Genomic DNA, 18,098 nt, shown 5'->3' with positions numbered 1-18,098 from the left:
AAACCATCATTGCTACGCCTGCCGCAACAACAACAACAGCAAGAACAAATTACTACAGCTGGCCACGCCATAGGCTTCCCCTCTACTCGGCCCTCACTGATAGACACGTAGATGGTCAGTAGCACACGAAGCTAGCACGATCGCCTGCAAGATATTCGCAGACCCATTCGCTCGCAGCACCGCTCAGCGTTCAGTAACTACTCAGTCGGCGTTCAGGGGCCACAATCGCGGTAGGACAAGCTAAGGCTGACATTGCAGTCGAAGAAATACAGCGGTAATTTCTCGTTCAGTTTTGGATCAAATATGCCCACAAATACAGTGGCTATGCAGCTGGTCGGGTATCACGAGGGGCCTGGCGCCGGTTCACTAGAACTTCAATCGGACCTGAACACTCAAATTATCGCTTAGCTGGCAGAGACGTTAATGATGAGGTTTGATATTGTAGTCCCAACTATTTTGTTTTGTACTAGCAATATTCTTCACCTGTTTTTATCGCTGTTGTTGATGTCGTCGTCGTCGTCATCACTGCTTGTACGAACGCCATGTGGTTGCCAATTGCGTACAGCTGCCATACCGGTAGCTGATCATACATTGAACGAATTCGTCAGCTTCTGCATCACCTGCTGTCCCTGTTTTGTTATCGTTGTTGTTGTCGTGTGCTAAACATAACCGAGCACAGACAATGGTTAAGTAACGGAGACGCTTACTTGGCCGGTAACGTAAAAACAGTCGGCTTTTTTTCTTCGATGACATTGAATTGCCGGCTAGCAATATCGGCAGTGAGATGCAGGCTACCGGGAAAACGAAATCTGCTGTGTCGATGTAAATCCATGACGATGAGCCAAGCTGGATGTGCGCCTTTTTTCCTGTTGAGCTTTGCAGTTTCGTATATATATCGATATGATCCTTCTATATAAACCTAAATGTGTTGATTTATGGAATGTCGTATGTATAAGTCGTATAGAGCGCCCGACTTTCAGAGTTTCGGAAATATTTGGAATGATATTCTCGCATATCCTAAATAATTCAGGTACAAAAGGTAGGTGCTACATAGGCTTTCTATAACATCGTAGATTGTAGTACCTCCAGAAGCGAAGGTATTTTGGCGTTGAAACACAGATCTTGCATAACGATAAGCGGCGCGACATCTTTTCGGCAGATTTGTTGCGTTAGATAAGATACTCTCCCTGGCACCATGTTGAAAGGGTTACGCCCCCGTCGGGGGCGTAGCCCTTTCAACTTTCAGCATTTATTATTACCATAGAGAACGTTGCGCAAGGAATTTGAGACGCTTAGGTGTTACGGGGAAGCCCAATGTATTACATCCGAGTGTGTATTTACCCGGTAACCGTACTGAGGTGGTAAGCATATTTGTACGTTTACGCATTCGCCCTTTGGAGGCTATTAGCGCAACCCGCCTATCGCGATGGATGGATGGATGGAAATGTCAAAAGCATTTCGACCCTATCGACGAGTCGAAATGCTTTTGACATTTACCGAAATAAGGATACGCTTAGTGATCTACTTTGAATGAAGATGCTATTATAAGTCGTTCAATCCTCATGCTATGTGTGTCTACTTAAAATGAGTGAAATTACTTTTCGGGCAAACACGTAAGTTGCAGTTTCGCAGGAAGCCTTCACATCTTGGAAAGACCGGTAGAAGCGGCGGTTATTGGTAACACAATTTAGATATATCCAACATATAACTCACGTACAACTTCGATGCTTGACGTCTCTGTCCAAACTACGTAAGAACTCGAATGTAATACTTGAACCATACCCTTCAATAAGGTCAGTTACCCCAAGTAGAAGGCTATACTGCCCCTGAAAAGAAACAGTGCATTCTTCGCTTCTAGATAAATTAAAAGATCACTTTAATCTCCTTGTAACTGCCCTGTTTAAATACACAGCGAGCATGTTGAGCCTACTATGATTCGTGGTGAGCTTGTCTTGCCAGTGCGGTCGCCTGTTTAGTCTCACTGGCTGTTGACAGTCAGTCCTATCCACTCGATAGTCATCAAGAATCAAGCTATTTAGTTACCATAAGGATAGGATAGGAGCACTTTTTCGTTTGATTGCTCTGTTTATTCAAGCTCACTCATAGTCCATCCATGGTTGTCTTACTCATTTCATCAGTCGCCGATTCGCCCGTGACCTGTCTGTTTACCTACAACTCCACGCGAGCCATTTGTCAGGTTATAATGGCGATCAAATCACCTGCGTCGTGCTTAACGCTAAATCTAACAACAGCCAATAGTTGTTAGCGGCCGACAACACCCCCGTCGTGAAGGCCGTCAGTGTTTCGGCCAACGCCTTCATCACATCAATATTTATATACGTACAACAGTAGATGGATGGTTGTGGTACGAAAGGCGATGTCGAGGTTTTCCTTCTTTGTTTGATTATTTGTTCAAAAAGATGAGCGCTTTGAAAGACGTTAGGATTGAATCTATATGTCAGTCGAGCCATCAATCAGCGTGCTACCTTTATATGGCTGTAACACCTGTAATTTCTACCACATAAACACAACAGTGACTAATGGCAATTTTCTACTGCAGATTACAGATGCCGCACTGTAACAGAATGCAGTGTAGCATATATTGATTGTGAATCCTATTAACGGAGTTATTATAGCTGGGAACGCTTCGGGAAAAGACAGGAGCCCTTTCTGAGATCTGATCTAATTTGTGATGTTCGCGGTCTAATGGTAACCTATATGTAATAGATTAGATCAAAGTAGTGATGGTGGACAAAAATAGGTAACCTTGAGCGATACTGAATGATCAAAATATAATAGTGCTATAAACATGCTCAGAGCTGAATTAAATTAATTATATAGAGATCTTGCTCTGGTTTTACTTTGCATTGAAAGCATCATTATAGATGCATTTCTTTATAAACAACAAGTCAGCGTAATTATCGATTGTCTGCAAATGTAAAATTATGTTAAGGAAGACCTTATCTTATCTTATTAGGTAGTTCATGCTGATCCTCTAATCTTCTATCAGATGACCAAACAAATTTCGAAGTGAACAAGTTCATCAGTACGTTAACTATCAGATATTTGTCCTAAGCATCAGACGGCTACTGCAGCTACCTGAGGGCGTAAGCAAATGAACCTAAATAAGAGGACTGAGTTAATTTTTTTTTTTTACACTTGAAGTCCATATGAAAAACTTGCCTGACAAAACGAGATAACATCCTGGCACTTGGACGTTATTAGTTATCTGTAAAACTGAATCTAATCCATCGCGTTTTCGTTGCTAGCCAAGGATTAATCAATCCGCTTTTCAAACAACTGCTTAAATCTCTATACGCCTGCGATCAGAGTTTTATCGGCGAACTTTCAAGTTTCAACTGAAGTAAGTGAAGAGTTCTATTTAACAACGAAAACTACGGGATGGCGTTTCGAACATTCCAATGGATAATAAAAATAATCACGTTTCTACGATTATTATTACTATAACATTAATATAAAAGCCTCACGTTTTTACTCAAATTACGCGAACTCGATGAATCGTGTAGCATAGAGGCACCCGACCCGAAATCCTAACGGTACCTGTCTAAGTATTCTTTACGAAACTATACTCACTTTGGGCTTTCAAAAAATAACATCATACTGCTTTCAACAAACTTGTGTATTGGCTACCCCCGATACCACGTTTGCCTTAAACATTTTAAGTTGGGTTCTTTCAGACATTTTCTACGAGGTGATTAGCCAGTTGCATATATAGGCATCTTATATCTTATATCTTAGACTACTATCAAACACTTTTCAACTTGGTCGTCATCTAGAACGGCTAAACATCTTCAGATATTACGGCTGAGTGAACAGTGGACGCATTTTCGTTCGCCTCCTACAGCTGCAGATTGTCGCAAACAGAACCTTCGAATTGTTTATATAAGACAACTATATATAGTATATTGCATTCTGTAATGGAAGACAGAATTCAACACGTTTACAAACTACTTGTTCTAACTATTCACTGAAAAACTAATAACAAACTCGTAACAGATTGTTTCAACTTCGAAATACTGTCAAAAGGATCAATTAGAGTTCTTAGAAATACTTTGTAAGTGGCTTTATGTTTTGCCTTAAGCTGCTATGGCGCTAGACAAGTAGTGTGTTTCAAGCATCAAATAAAGACAAACTTCCGTAAAATCGTTTGGTTACTTTAGATTTTATCAATGATGTTTTTTTTTTCTTTTGATTTAAACCTAAATTGAATTTTCGATAGGAAATCGTGTTACATTTCTACTAAAATTACGGCGACAATACAAAAAAAAACAAAATTAAATTTAGGTTCTTCGTAAAATTAAATTCCATTTTGTCAATTAAAAAGGGTCAATTAAAGAAGCATGTTATTCTTTTACGCCAAATAAAAAGCTCTTTCTGACCGCTTTAAATAACGGAAAAAAAAAACCTAATTTGAGACAATTGTCATCGTTGTAACTTTTGCCCCTGCGCACTTCGATCGAAAACTATATTAGCTTAAAGCTTACTTTTGGTGAAACTATTTAATCTGTATTTTGAACGCAAAGTTCTTTATAGAGGAACTATATACACTATCGGACACTTGTGCCGCTACAAAATATTCTTTTGAAGTCCGACATCTCCATTCTTAAATCATCTTTTTTTTTTATAACCAATCTCAACGTTTTATGCAACCAATATTTTTATCTAATAATTGCCTTGAGTGACAATCCTAAACTTAAAAAGGCCTTTCTTCACCTGCCGACAGCTGAATCGCATCATGAATTGTATGAAGATGTTTTCATTAAGGAACGACGTCATGTTTGCACCGGTTGCAGATAGTGTCAAAAGCCCCGTATGAATCCTGTTAGAATGACTCTCATGCACGAGACGATACGGTCAAAGTAAATTTAAGCACAAGTTTTTTTTAATTAGATGTATATAGCATGGGACAAAAGCTTCCTGAATGCTGGGAAAACGTCCGACACGCTGGACCGAAAGTTTCCGGTGTTTTCACCCAGCTTTTCTTGGTCTTATCCCTCTTACAACGTTTTATCCTCCTGGCAATCTGAACAGATTCAAAATTCATACTCTTAAACCGTCAAGTGACTTCATTTTAGGCTGACAAGAATCTTTTGCCCCCTATGTGTCTATATATATAGCTTAAGTGGCTCTATGGGACCGTTCAGATTACATGCGATCTACATACAATTACATATTACTCATTATCGAGCAGGTAAAATGCGTCAACGAAATTGACAAAGAGAATAATACAAGTTTAGATCGACCGCAGAGATTTATTAGCCAAGCAGACGAATGTCGACATGGCTATGCCTTTGTTGACTATCAGGCGTGTTCTGTGTATACTTTTGAACAATAGGTTACTAAATGGGCTTAGAAAATAAGTTACACCTTTATTTTTCCTGACCTACATATGTTTATGTGTTGATGCGGCGATAGTGATGAAGTTAGACGAGGAACTTTTTAGCTGGATTGCTTTAACAGCTATTTGGCCAGGCTTTATGGCGGTAGGTGTAGCACCATTTCAAAAATGAACCGCCGCCATCACTTCAGCGATAAAGTAATCTGGACTCGTAGTGATGGCTATAAAGCCCGAGTCGCTTTTAAATCAAGGAAAACATAGATGAATAGTTTCGTGTATAACATAACGTTGCCCTAGTCCACAAAAGAAGAAGATATTGAATGAAACGTGAGTAATATTTTATTTAAGTCGACGGGGTTATTTCGCTGGGTTTCAGTTTGGCTTTGACAGCTGAATTGGTATCGATGTAATAACGATCACCACTCAAGCAAGACGTGGTTCTGTATCGTAGTTACTTGGTTTCCATTGCCATCCTATAATAACACATTCAGATAAAATTCTAGAGCAGCACCTGAAGCGCATCACTATTCGTAGTAATGTTTATTTAGTGGACAACTACCCGTTGGTGAATCTACAGAAAATCGGAGTGGCATCAGGAACGCGTTCAAGGCACAGACTGACTCGTACGTGCGAAGCAAGCGCGTCGGCCTAGCTACTGTAATTCCCTATCGGAGAAGAGCGTAATAAAGAACGCCATGATTTGTTTCGCTTATTTTCTTTTATTTATCATTACTCCGGTTAAGGTTGTTATGTGTGGCTGTCGCTGTCTTTGGGTCTGCAGAGCTGGGTCTAACTGGTTGCTATTCAGGTGTTGTTCGATTTATTTCAGTAATCATATCAACACACGTGCCCATTCACGAGATCTGCGGTCACTGATGCTGACGATGTTCTTCACCGGAGCTATTGAGACGAGTACCAGACACGCTACAGCTGTTATTATTGCTATTCGTACTGCATATGTCGAAAGCTCCGCGCAAAGGTCTTTCAGATCGCCCCGAAACCTCGGGAATAAATCTGTGTACACTAAACAGAGGGAGCTACAGAGAGTATGTCAACGTTGAACTAGCGAATAAGCCGGATAACGGCAGAGCAACCGAGACTCGTCAAAGACCATCCATATCGACACCCCACCCCAAACCTATCATAAGCATTGCCATTACTTTAACGTTTGATTTCCATTTACTTGGACATTTCAGATGGACAGCTAAACTTTCTTACCGAATAAAGACCCTAACATCACAGCTGTAGCAGTGTCAGCGGCCTGTTTTCACTCATTATCATACACTTTTCCACAATACGACTATCAAGCAGTTGAAACGCTGATGCCGTTGCTTAATTTGTTGTGCGTCTACGCCTCTGAGATTTTCGTCAAGGGCTTTGCTAACCCGCTTTCTGAATGGAAAACATCGAGTCTGCACGCCCAGCTGAGTGAGACTGAAGTGGCTACTAAGAAGTGACCGTCGATCAACGCGTTTACCGTAGCCACCTGCCGGAAGCTGCAATCACCGACGCGGGCAGCGATGTATGGTCGGATTTTAAATCGCCGGACGATATAGCTACCTCTGTCACGAACGCTGGCGTATGAATCGCGACAAGCAAATCCGGGCCGGCCGTCGTTTCGGACTCATTGGCGTGCCGCTTTGTATCATCATTCATCGCATTGCGTTAAGCAACTACAGTTAGTACGCTGTTCAGCACAAGAGTTTCCAATAAAAGTAAAACACGACTTTACAGGGGAAGTTTAATGAAACGTTTCGCTTCAATATATATACATCTGTTAATATATATATATATATATATATTTATTTATTTATCTAACAAATAAAATGGGTCGTTGATAGACGAATGGAGTCTCACATAGTCTAGGATTCTGTTTTGAAGAACTAATTCCAATGTGGCGAGCACTGTCCTTCAAGCACGCAGCGCATTTGACAGATGATGGCATAATTTTTTGTATCGTTAAAAGCCCTTTTTCTTTGACCAGATGTTAATTTTAGTTCATCTTCAGAAAACAGTCCCTACTGGTTTCGTTGTATATATTGTATAAAGATAGAAACATAAAATCGACATTTCAACGGACTTCATAGATAGAAGCATTTTTACCGCTACCTTTTGCTTCGATCATCAGAACCACGGTGCCAGAAACCAACAGAACAGCTTGCTTATATATATAGAGGTCGAGTGGTGACATATATATATATATATATATATATATACTACCTTTTGATGAAAATACTTAATTAGCATGAACTTTTACATTAACGCAGACGGCATCTTAGATGACAGCTTAAATATAATGAGAAACGAATTACTCTGACCCGAAGGAAAACAAGGTAACTTATTTCAATCCTGTAGAACTAATTTATCTTGAGTTGTTCATCGATCCTTTAAATAACATAATTCTTAGCTGGGTACAGTTAAGCCACAGCCTTTGCTATGGCTCATTTAAGATGCAGCTGTAACAATAAACTTGAATATGGCTGAAGTAAATTGAAGTTCTCCTCAACGCGATATTTTTGTATCGATGTACTTTAGGAAACAAAAACACACGTGTTTTCTTGATACCAGAAAAGGTTGCTTGCAGAAAACAACAAAAAACATTAAAAATCAACTATATTATATGAAACAAATATCTACCACAGCTCAGCTATAGGCTTATGTACCTGGGGAATCTGTAAAGAAAAATCTGTAAAAAAGTAATGGACGTAAGTATGACCCACAAGAAAGTAAATCTTCTATGTATTGTACACGCCGATCAAAATGAATTCAGCTTTCCAAGTCTGATTAGGTCCGCATAAGTTTGTTTTCGGTATATTTGGTATAGAGGATTTATTTGCTATCTTAAAAGGGTAGCCCTGTTTACGTACCCATGAAATCTATGTAAGTGGAATTTTCCCGACGTAATTTACCGCGTGACTGACGTTTCGCCGCTATGTAACGCTTCGTTAACTTCGTTGTGCTAGAGGTGCTAAGCAGAAGTTTACATTCAAGAAACGCATGACTAAGTTCATCTTGGAGCCGTGCAAAATTTGGAGCTTATCGATCGTTTTAGAGCGCGATTATCTGTATGATCTTTCCCGAACTGTCAATTCACCAGTACGGGCAGTTACAATATCACCGTATGCAGATGCGTAATCCAAAGTTATCCAGCTAAACTTAATGTACCGTGTTTGAGGAGAAATCTCTAAGTGAAGGCGGGCGGATGTTGTTCCTCAAGTTAAGTGCCTGCCAGTAGTGCACAAGTACCTATACATAATACATAAGTTGCTAGTTGCCATAGAAATTTTCCTCTGTTACCTAATTTGGTTGAGGTCAACAATTTTTTTTAGAAAATCAACAAGAGAAGATATATAGACGCCACAAGGAGAGCATATTATATGCTTGAGATAAACATTTTTTCTTCATAAAATTAACTAATTGATTAATTCCTCGTGCGAGTTTTATTTTTAGACAGAATTAAATAATACAGTTAAACGTTTTACCGAATCACTATAAAGACTCCTAGTACCTTTCGCAACAGGTAAATCTTAGCAAGAAACGGCGGTGTTTAACACAGACTTAAGGTCAGGCTATCGTTTTTCTGCCGTACGGCGAAAAGGAGCTTTCCATGGAAAACCGTTTCGTGTTTTATTTATACTTATTATTTTGATTTGGCAAGGTCCAATCCAATGATCATAAGCCTTCAGTTAGAAGGCAGCCTCCTCATGTTCCAATGGCCTTCAAAAGGCATTATATATTTATAATGGTTTTTGAACTGCTCGAATGCCCTATACAATGTTCGTTTCTATCCTACAAAACTTTTCCGTATATAGAGCTTTGACAAGTGCACCTATTTGCCCCGAATCCTCAGGCCGTGGAATGTTATAGCAAAGAGTAGCCCGAACTTATGCCGGCTGTTAAAAGGCCGAATCTGCTGCTTTGGTTAGTCTTCGAAAAGTGCTGAGACAATGGATTTGTGGCCATTTTCAAATGCCGTATATTTATGTAAATGCAATGTCTAATGAGTTGAATCCGCTTGCCGATGTCGCAGTCTTACATTTTAATTATGTATAAAATTTCGAAGCACGATCGGCCTACGGGTTAGAGAATAATGGGGCAGTTTTCTATGGATCCCTACAAATTCCCGCTTAGAAGTTACTCCTGTTTTCATGTTACGTTGTATATCCAAGTTCAATGAAGTTCTGGCAATACCACTACGGTGCTACACTAACCGAGAGCATCAACTTATTTAAATTAAACTTAACTATTGTGTGTATTTTTTCTACTGGATGTCCGATATAATCAGACGTGCACGCGAGATTCGCTTACTACAACTATTTTGCATGCATCGCATTTCGTAATCGGCGGCGTGCGCAGTTTGTCTATGATAGAATAAAAATTGTTATTGTGTTATTTTACACACATTGTCTAGATGGTACTTTCGAAAGTGGCATTAGCAAAAGCCACAGCCACTGCAGGATTAAAGCGTCCTTTAAACTAAGCGAGTCAACTTTCAAATGGGTAAATCATCGGCTGACATTAACATGAATAGCGGGGGCTAACTGATTTTGCAGGGGCTCTCCACAGTGGCTCAGGATCGCCCCCGCGTACGAACGAAACACTCGATTGCCCTGCTTATCCGAAAGCAAGCCCCTGCAACGCTGGTCCGATATGAACATCAGTGGACATCGATGTCATGCCGCGCACCGCACGGGTTTGATAAGGTAGGGTGCTGAGGGGATAGGAGGGCGAATTTGTATGTTTTCTACCATAGTAAAACTGGATGACCTTCAGAGTTGTCTTGGGCGCGATGAAGCCAGCACGCATCCTCCACCACGAACGCATAGTCTGTCTGACCGGCCAGATCGGCTAAACCCACAAGATTATTGTTATAGGCTAATGAATACGTAGAGCGTCGTCGTGCTTTCGGTCAGTACCCACTTGCTACTATTAAATAGTCACCACTGCTATTTGTTTTCGTTTGGTTACGTCATTGTCTAGTCTAGCATCTCGATGCCGCGATGCTGTCGGGGACGACACAGTGTTACATTAATTAATTGTCCTTGGCGTTGGATGCTTTACCTACAGAGAAATAGGCTAAAAAACAAAGCAGCCTACGTTGGCCGATAACTGTTTGTTACCAGAAGAAGATGCAAGCATAGGTTCGCATGTTGCAGCTGATAGAACGGCCACAGCATGGTGGTTTGGTATAGACGCATGACGGGACGCCGAATGCGTGCTACGACAGAATGATAAGTCAAGAACGATATGATAAGGCGACATGCGTTCAACTCACCTTGAAGATGTAACACGGGACATGGGTTAATAGGAAAATCAAATGTAAAATAGAATCTGGAATTAGATAGACTTTTACTAATGTCTACAGCTCAAAAGGGAGCCGTAAAAAGTTATTCGGCTAGAAATCTCGGATGGCTGTATCTTGTGCCAGAAAACAATGCTGATTAAGTCATGTTAAAAACACTAGTACTTGGAGCACTCATTTGTGGCATATGCTTGTGAGGCTAATCTGTTGCATTTGACGACAATGGCTATAAAAGGGGGTTCAGTAACATAGATAGAAATACTGATTGCAAAGCGAATTCGCTAAAGTCCTTCGTAAATAGCTTGTTTCATTGATACACACGTGGCGTACCTGAAACAACTAAAAGTCTACATGAAATGCTGTCGGGTGAAGTAAATCAACATAGTGGAAACGCAATAGACATAGGCCCTTTTAGACCGAAGCCCTCACAAGGGCATCATATTATGTGTACATTCAAGTCGGCCAAAAAGACCTTTGCGCTCCTCTGCACGACTGGAAAAAAGTGATGAAATCACGTGTGCGCATCTCGCCCCGGACCAATTGCGCACTAGGACTTACTTGAAAGTTGAACTGCCGAACCATGTTGAAGTTCACAGTTTTCAAGTGCATTGAACTGGGTTTTTCAATGACGATGCAACATAGGCCGCGTCCGAACAACAATTCGAGACAGTACAAAATGTTAATGTTGAAACTTAAAAAAAGTGTCAGACCAATCAACAAACTTGAACAAATTTAGAACGACACGAACTCAAAGAGACTAAATCAAAATCCCGTTAGGGGATACATATATATATATATATATATATATATATATATATATATATATATGTCATCTTTCTACGGCTGTGGTGATCATTAATATAAAATACTCATTTGATAGCGTAATCAAGTATTCGATTAACGGAAACGATCAGCCCGAAGAATGCTGAGTCGCAATGCACTAGATATTCAATACTTCAGCAAACGTCTCCCCGTAAGATGCTCCGTGGTCTGTTTAAGGGCTGAGGAGTTGGCCACCTTTCTAAGTCTAATAGGCTTCTATTTACAGATTACGCGCAGTCCTATAAACGGCCGACATCACTCCAAGCTCGTAATATCTGGTTCACTATTACAGTTAAGCCCCGCTCTGCTATGTATATATATCAGGGTGAAAAACTATATTTGAAATATACCACATATGAGAACATATGCTAAAACGTCAAAGAAAACAGGCAAACTAGACTATACGGCAAATAAACTCACGAACGACGTTATCCTACCGCGTTCGATAAAGAAGATGCTACCTGCCATATGCAGATTAATTCCAACGGAAACGGACTTCACAGCCATTCAGCTAGGAGACATGTTGGCGAGCACGAGTTGACAACGGCCGCGAAGACAGGCAGTAGTTGGTAAAGAAGGCTATGTCGATCGGCTTCAGTCGAGCAGCAACGCAAGCACTTCGATTCCTCGTGAAAACATGTCCATATACACACGAAATATCTATCGTTTGTAGTTTTTCCACTGTCCATGCATCTATATGCCCATACCGGCATTCAGCTACTAAGAGTGGAGTTTGCAAGCGATACTCAAGTGGTATTAAAGAAGCGTGCGCGTCAGTTGACACTTATCGCTTTGCCGATCGTTTTGAAATCGTTAGCCGGCGTGTCTGATCGAAATGAAGGATGGCTTTATTTGCTCAGTGAAAATGAAGCAGATCTGCTGGTGACCCGGATCGACCGGAAGGACGAACTACTTTAGATTCTGGGCAATGGGCCTATATCAATGAACAGCACAATGCATGTTAAGGTGCGGTCCCTAATCTATGGGCAATTGTTTAGTCAGTAAACTGACGACTGGAGACCTGTTAGTTGTATTGACGTCCATGTCGCGGGTTCGGTAAATTTAGTACCGTTATGTGTGGCTAGCATGATTTTGACGGCCAGGCCATCAAGTCCGTTACGACGGGCAGTTTCGAGACGGATTGTTATTGTATTGCCTATGAATAGCGCCATATCGAATCGAACATGGTACCGAAGCCCAATCTTGAGGCTTATCGTGTGGAGCGAATGACTAATTCACCAGACGCTTATGATTTTAATATGGCTGGCCACATTCTACGAGAGGCTGCTCCGCTCGATCGGGGTGGTTCTGTAGCAAGACGGACATAAGTCAGGTATTGGCTAAGTACTACATTATTTACTTTAGTTACCTGATATATATATTACTTTAGTTTGTTGCGTTCTTACGATGTTTTGTTTAGTATTGAATAATTCGTGAACTACGACTGATTACTGAGGCTTGGTCGCAGATCAAATACATTTGCCCCCCCCCCCCCCCCCGGTCTTAGCCCTCGTCTGAACCGTGGGGTATTAGCACAGGGTCATTGAAAAGGTTATCCCGAAACATAAGTGGCCCCACTTGAGTCCTCCGCCGAAACCCGCGAAGAACAGGCTTACATTATTATGTGAATGTTGTGTCATACGTGAGAATTGGTACTCTTTGCATACGGGGCCCCGCAACTGCACTACCGAGAAAGCGAAGAGTTTTTCTTAATACATAAATACATCCTGGGTCCTCACGCATTTAGAAACTACGCCAGCATTAGTTTAATGCAACCAACCAAGCCTACCCGCTAGATAATTCGTTTGCTATTGGCCAAGTGGCATATAATCCTTTTATGGGTCTAAGATACTGGTTTTATTCGGATAAAACAATTTAACACGCTTGGGTCAGTTCCAAAAATAATTCAGTCATTAGCCTGTTATTTGTAAAACCGCTTACAGAACGCATGGATTGGGACTATCAAATTGGAAGTACTTTCACGCCCGTTTAGCAGTTAAGTGTGACTGTGCTTTCTGAAGAGATTGCAGTAAAGCAAAGGCCTGCCCTCGCTTTAGACGTTAAGTGATGACGTGGTGCTCACTTCTTACCATGGTTACGTGGTTAGTTGCCGAAGATTCTCGGGACCCCTAAGATCCAGCTGCTTGTGACGCATCGCAGACGTGCAGGATATCCAGTGACCGTTCAAAGAAGCAATGTGCTCATATTGTTAAAATAACTGTCAAGTCCCATATCATTTCGTAAGGTCAGGTAGGATAACTTACCAGCTAAGGCTCAAAAACGCACACCGTCGATTAGAAGCAGGGTGGTAGGCCATTGATGTTTGTTTAGTCAGGGGCGCGTTGTCCATACCACTGTTTGTTTTGCTAAGATTGAGCTCTAGAGGGAGTGAAGAGTTTGGCAATGCAGTCCGCTTGGACTAACTAAGGACACTATAGTTCTGCTAAGGCAGGTGAGCCGCTTGGTAACGTGAATTTCCCGGTGACCTAACTTAGTCTGGCTGATAAAAGTTTCTTTCGAATACAATCAATCCAACCCACATGATCTACGATGTACGATCAAAACCATCGATTCGATTTTGATGAATTGTTTAACTGGAAAGCTAAGAGACTGTAGATAAATTTTACACAACTGACCCTTATCGGCAGGCAGGACATGCAGATAATGCTTAAGTATTATATTATTGATTAAAAAGAGGTCTTTGAATATTTTATACATTGTCTATATATATACATTTCACATTAGGAAGCTTAAATTATTCCAATTTCTTTTCCTAATCTAACTGTTATCTGGTTTCTCTTTATAAAATATATGCATTTAATATCCCGATGATATTCCATTTAGCATTATCAAAGTTGTGGCCCCTATGACAATGATGGGGGCAGCGTAGTTTAGATCTAATTACTTAGCGGGTAACTGTTTGTTGCCCTTATATATGAGCTCGTTGCTGGATCCAGCAGTGCGGGATGGATCAATATCTTTTAAGTAACATTGACTATTATGAATACAAGCGATTTCCGGCACTGTCCCATTGCGATACTCATTTATGGAATGTTGACGAAAGGTCGAGATACTTACGTAGCAGTGGGTAACGATTGTAGAATGTAATACATTATGCATCAAAATATATCGCCTTTATGTATCCAGAAAGCGTTCTCAAAAAAAGAGTCGCGGATAGCACTGAGAAACAGAAAAAAGAACAGTAAAGCCTATCCACATGCCACGAGCTATCGAGGCACGATTGGCGCCCCGAGTACGCGACCCACAGTAAAACAAATAGCAGACGAGCATAATCAAACATAATGGACGCGCGTATTTTTAACGAATAAGTCAACCTCGGGTCAAGTTATCAGGGTCGTCTTTATTCACTAATAGAATGTAGGTAGAGGTTTTCCAGTAAAAAGCAAAATTCGATTGTAATATCTCTTTCAGTATTGCGGACATAGTTGATAGGCGGGTACGGCACTTTTTCGAATCGCACCAAGGCGCTTTGTTTCGAACTGGAACCGCTCAGTAAAATAGATCAGCTTCAAGGAAACGTAGCAATTAATTCCATTTACCTTTTCAGCATTATTGTCAAAAAGAATTGTTAAAACTCGCTTAAGAATACCACTTTGTTATATGGTAATTGTCTAGAGATATAGAGGTACAGAACATCACCTAGTATACTTAATATGGTGGGCAAATATACGCATTCAGGTAGAACGTTACAGGCAAATTGTTTTGGTCCGTCAAATCAAACGATCGATGATCAATATGGGGTGAAGAAAAACAGTCAACATGACGGCTAAGAAATCTATAGAAGCACAAAGGCTCAGGCCACTTCTCGCTTGTTTCCAACCTATTTGCGTGGGACTAAAAATTCATTTTCAATTGATAGAAAGCCTAAACGCTTTCAGCAGTAGATAAAACAACAAATCCATTCTGTTCTCTTTACCAAGCATCAGCGGATGGCGAGATAAACTCGCGCAAATGTCTTCTAAGAGCTAAATAAATTTACGGTCCCTATGGTCCCCTGACTAAATATGTAAGTTTTATGTTCAGCACTGGCATTGAAACCGCTGGTTCTTCCTGCCACAGAACAGATTGTAGCAATGTTGGTACGCGAACGTAGACCACTATGTGTCTCCAAACTTAGCAGACGAACGCGTTATCATCACACCATGACAGGCGGCAAGCCCTTGACGTTACATCGAAAAGCTGATTCTGAGACTTGTTCATATGGTAAAAAGAGTGAAAAGTGTTTAAATAAAGTACGGTGTCATAAAAGTTATACCTGAAATCTACCTGACTGCTCGTTTCGAAGTACGCTTGTTAGGGCTGTAAGGCTCAGTAACGTCCATGTAGAATAGGTGATTCTGTCGAATCTGTGAACGCGTATGGCAGCTATTTTTTAGTTTTTTTTAGTTCTATTTCTTTTTAGTATTTTTAGTTCTAATCAGATACGACCATTGCAACTGAATGGTTAGAGTTGTCAACTGGCTTCTCAGAAAGCTGGTTAGGAACATGCTGTAATAGGTCGAAGAGTTGGCCAAGATATCTAAAAAGATATGGTATATTCTCTTACAGGACCGAACCAGCCTTGTAATGAAAAACAGGAAGTCTGCGAAAAATCATGAACAGCTATGCTTATCGAGCGATAATAAAAAACACAACAAACCTATTTTCACACCTATTACTAACGAAATTACCATCTCTGCAATGATAGGTGCAAATAGGTTTGTAAAATCCAATAAGGGCAAGCTACCGCAGGAAGGACGCAGACTTGCGTCCGACAGACTAAATGATATTCGAAAAGCTGTACAACCAAAGGTTACAAATCGAGCCAAAGGGTAACGTATATTACGAAATGCTGAGGGGCACAGGACTATAGAAACATGTGAGCCATGTGCAACACATAGGACAGTGATACTTTACGAAGTACAAGCATTCTTTTTAAATAATTAAAGAGTAATTAGATTTATCGATAGACGGGAGTCCTCCCTTACTGTATATAAAAGCACTTGTGCGGAATGGCTTCGAACGCAAGTGGATATTCCACTGTGAGAGGATCCCCATGCTGATGGAGATGGAGGATAAACAAGCTAGAATATCGGCCACTGTGCAGAAGAACGAACTTCATGATATCTTTGATTTCGTTGAATTTTAATTATAAGTGTAATAGCAGTGGGCCCTGAGATAGCATTAGGGTGGCGGATGCCATGCTTCCACCTAGGGTTCAAATCTAGAATATTCCCTAGCGTACTTGGTTATCGTACTCCATCGAATTTGCAGGATCGAGGTTGATATATATCCCGAAATATAGGGAGCTAGTTAACATGTGTTAAAATGTAATGTTAACACATTCGTTTATAACTATAAAGTGACGCGTCAATAGCCTCACGTGCGCTTTTGACGGCTACCGCATTCCGCTTTGAATCAATAAGTGGGTAGGACAATAAGTAGGGCAAAATTGTAAGTTCCGTATGTGACAATGCTAAAACATCGCTTCTGTCGTGCAGTTAGTTAGATAAACTTGTACACGTACTAGGAGTTAAGGTATAGTATAGAACAGGCCCATGGCAAGCCGCTATTTTCATTGTAAGGAAACGCGTAGATCAGCCGAAATTGGTTGAAGGCAGAAAACGCGAATCCGAACGAACTGCACTGAATAGTAACGCGAACGGTTTACGGAAAATGTATAGAATTGTTTGAAAGCCTTTGACGATGTAAGCACGATATTGACAAACTGTGTATGTGTCTTTTACTGATTTAATAAGTGTCTATTATCTAGCTGGTTGACCTTAGATACAGGGATCAGCCTGCCTTTTAACTTGCCAAATGGTGGCGAACAATTGTTTCCTTGAATAGATTTTATTAATGGACAGAATAATAGCCAACGAACGTTTTGTTATGAGAAATATGCCAGAAGTATATACATTCACACAAAAAGTGTATTGTTCACTTGAGAAAGATTAAATAAAAACGGGCTGCCAGCATTTAAAACTCATAAAGGCTGTTCTTTTAGACCTGAATAATGTTTATTTCTCAGGTACGGTGAAAATGTGAGAGATTTTTTTATGTTTTTTAAAGCGAACTTTCTCATTGTAGACCCTAGTGTAAAATGATTTTCAACTGAAGTATTACGTATTATATATGTATACCGCCTTCTCGCTGCAGTAGTCATCGGAAAGTGTTCTGCAACAGAGTAACGCAATGGCAGCTTCTCCGCTGTGAAAATCAATACGCCCTTCAATAACACCAGTCTCTTTCTTCTTACGTATGATGAATATACGATTGTGTTGTTTGTATCTATGGCCGGAGCAGGACACCTATCGCATTTCGAATACAGACACAGAATACACCCATCACACAGTCCTGGTTTGTTTATCCAGAGCGACATGGTATGGCTGGCAAATGCTAATCTCTTTGAACGTGTTGCCATAGAAACCACAACTAACAAGCATGCTACCGTGCTGGCTTGAGTTTTAGCCTTACAAAAATGCACAAGCAGAAAAACAAGGACAACAAGCAAAATGACAAATCACTATTAAAGGAAATAGATGTTCAGATAATTTCTCCGTATTTTCATGGGTCTATTGAAGAAACCGTGAATAAGTCATAGAAAAAATCCGT

Source organism: Varroa jacobsoni, unplaced genomic scaffold, assembly GCF_002532875.2.
Source record: "Varroa jacobsoni isolate VJ856 unplaced genomic scaffold, vjacob_1.0 scaffold_657, whole genome shotgun sequence".
Taxonomy (NCBI): Eukaryota; Metazoa; Arthropoda; class Arachnida; order Mesostigmata; family Varroidae; genus Varroa; species Varroa jacobsoni.
This window is presented reverse-complemented; position numbering follows the sequence as displayed.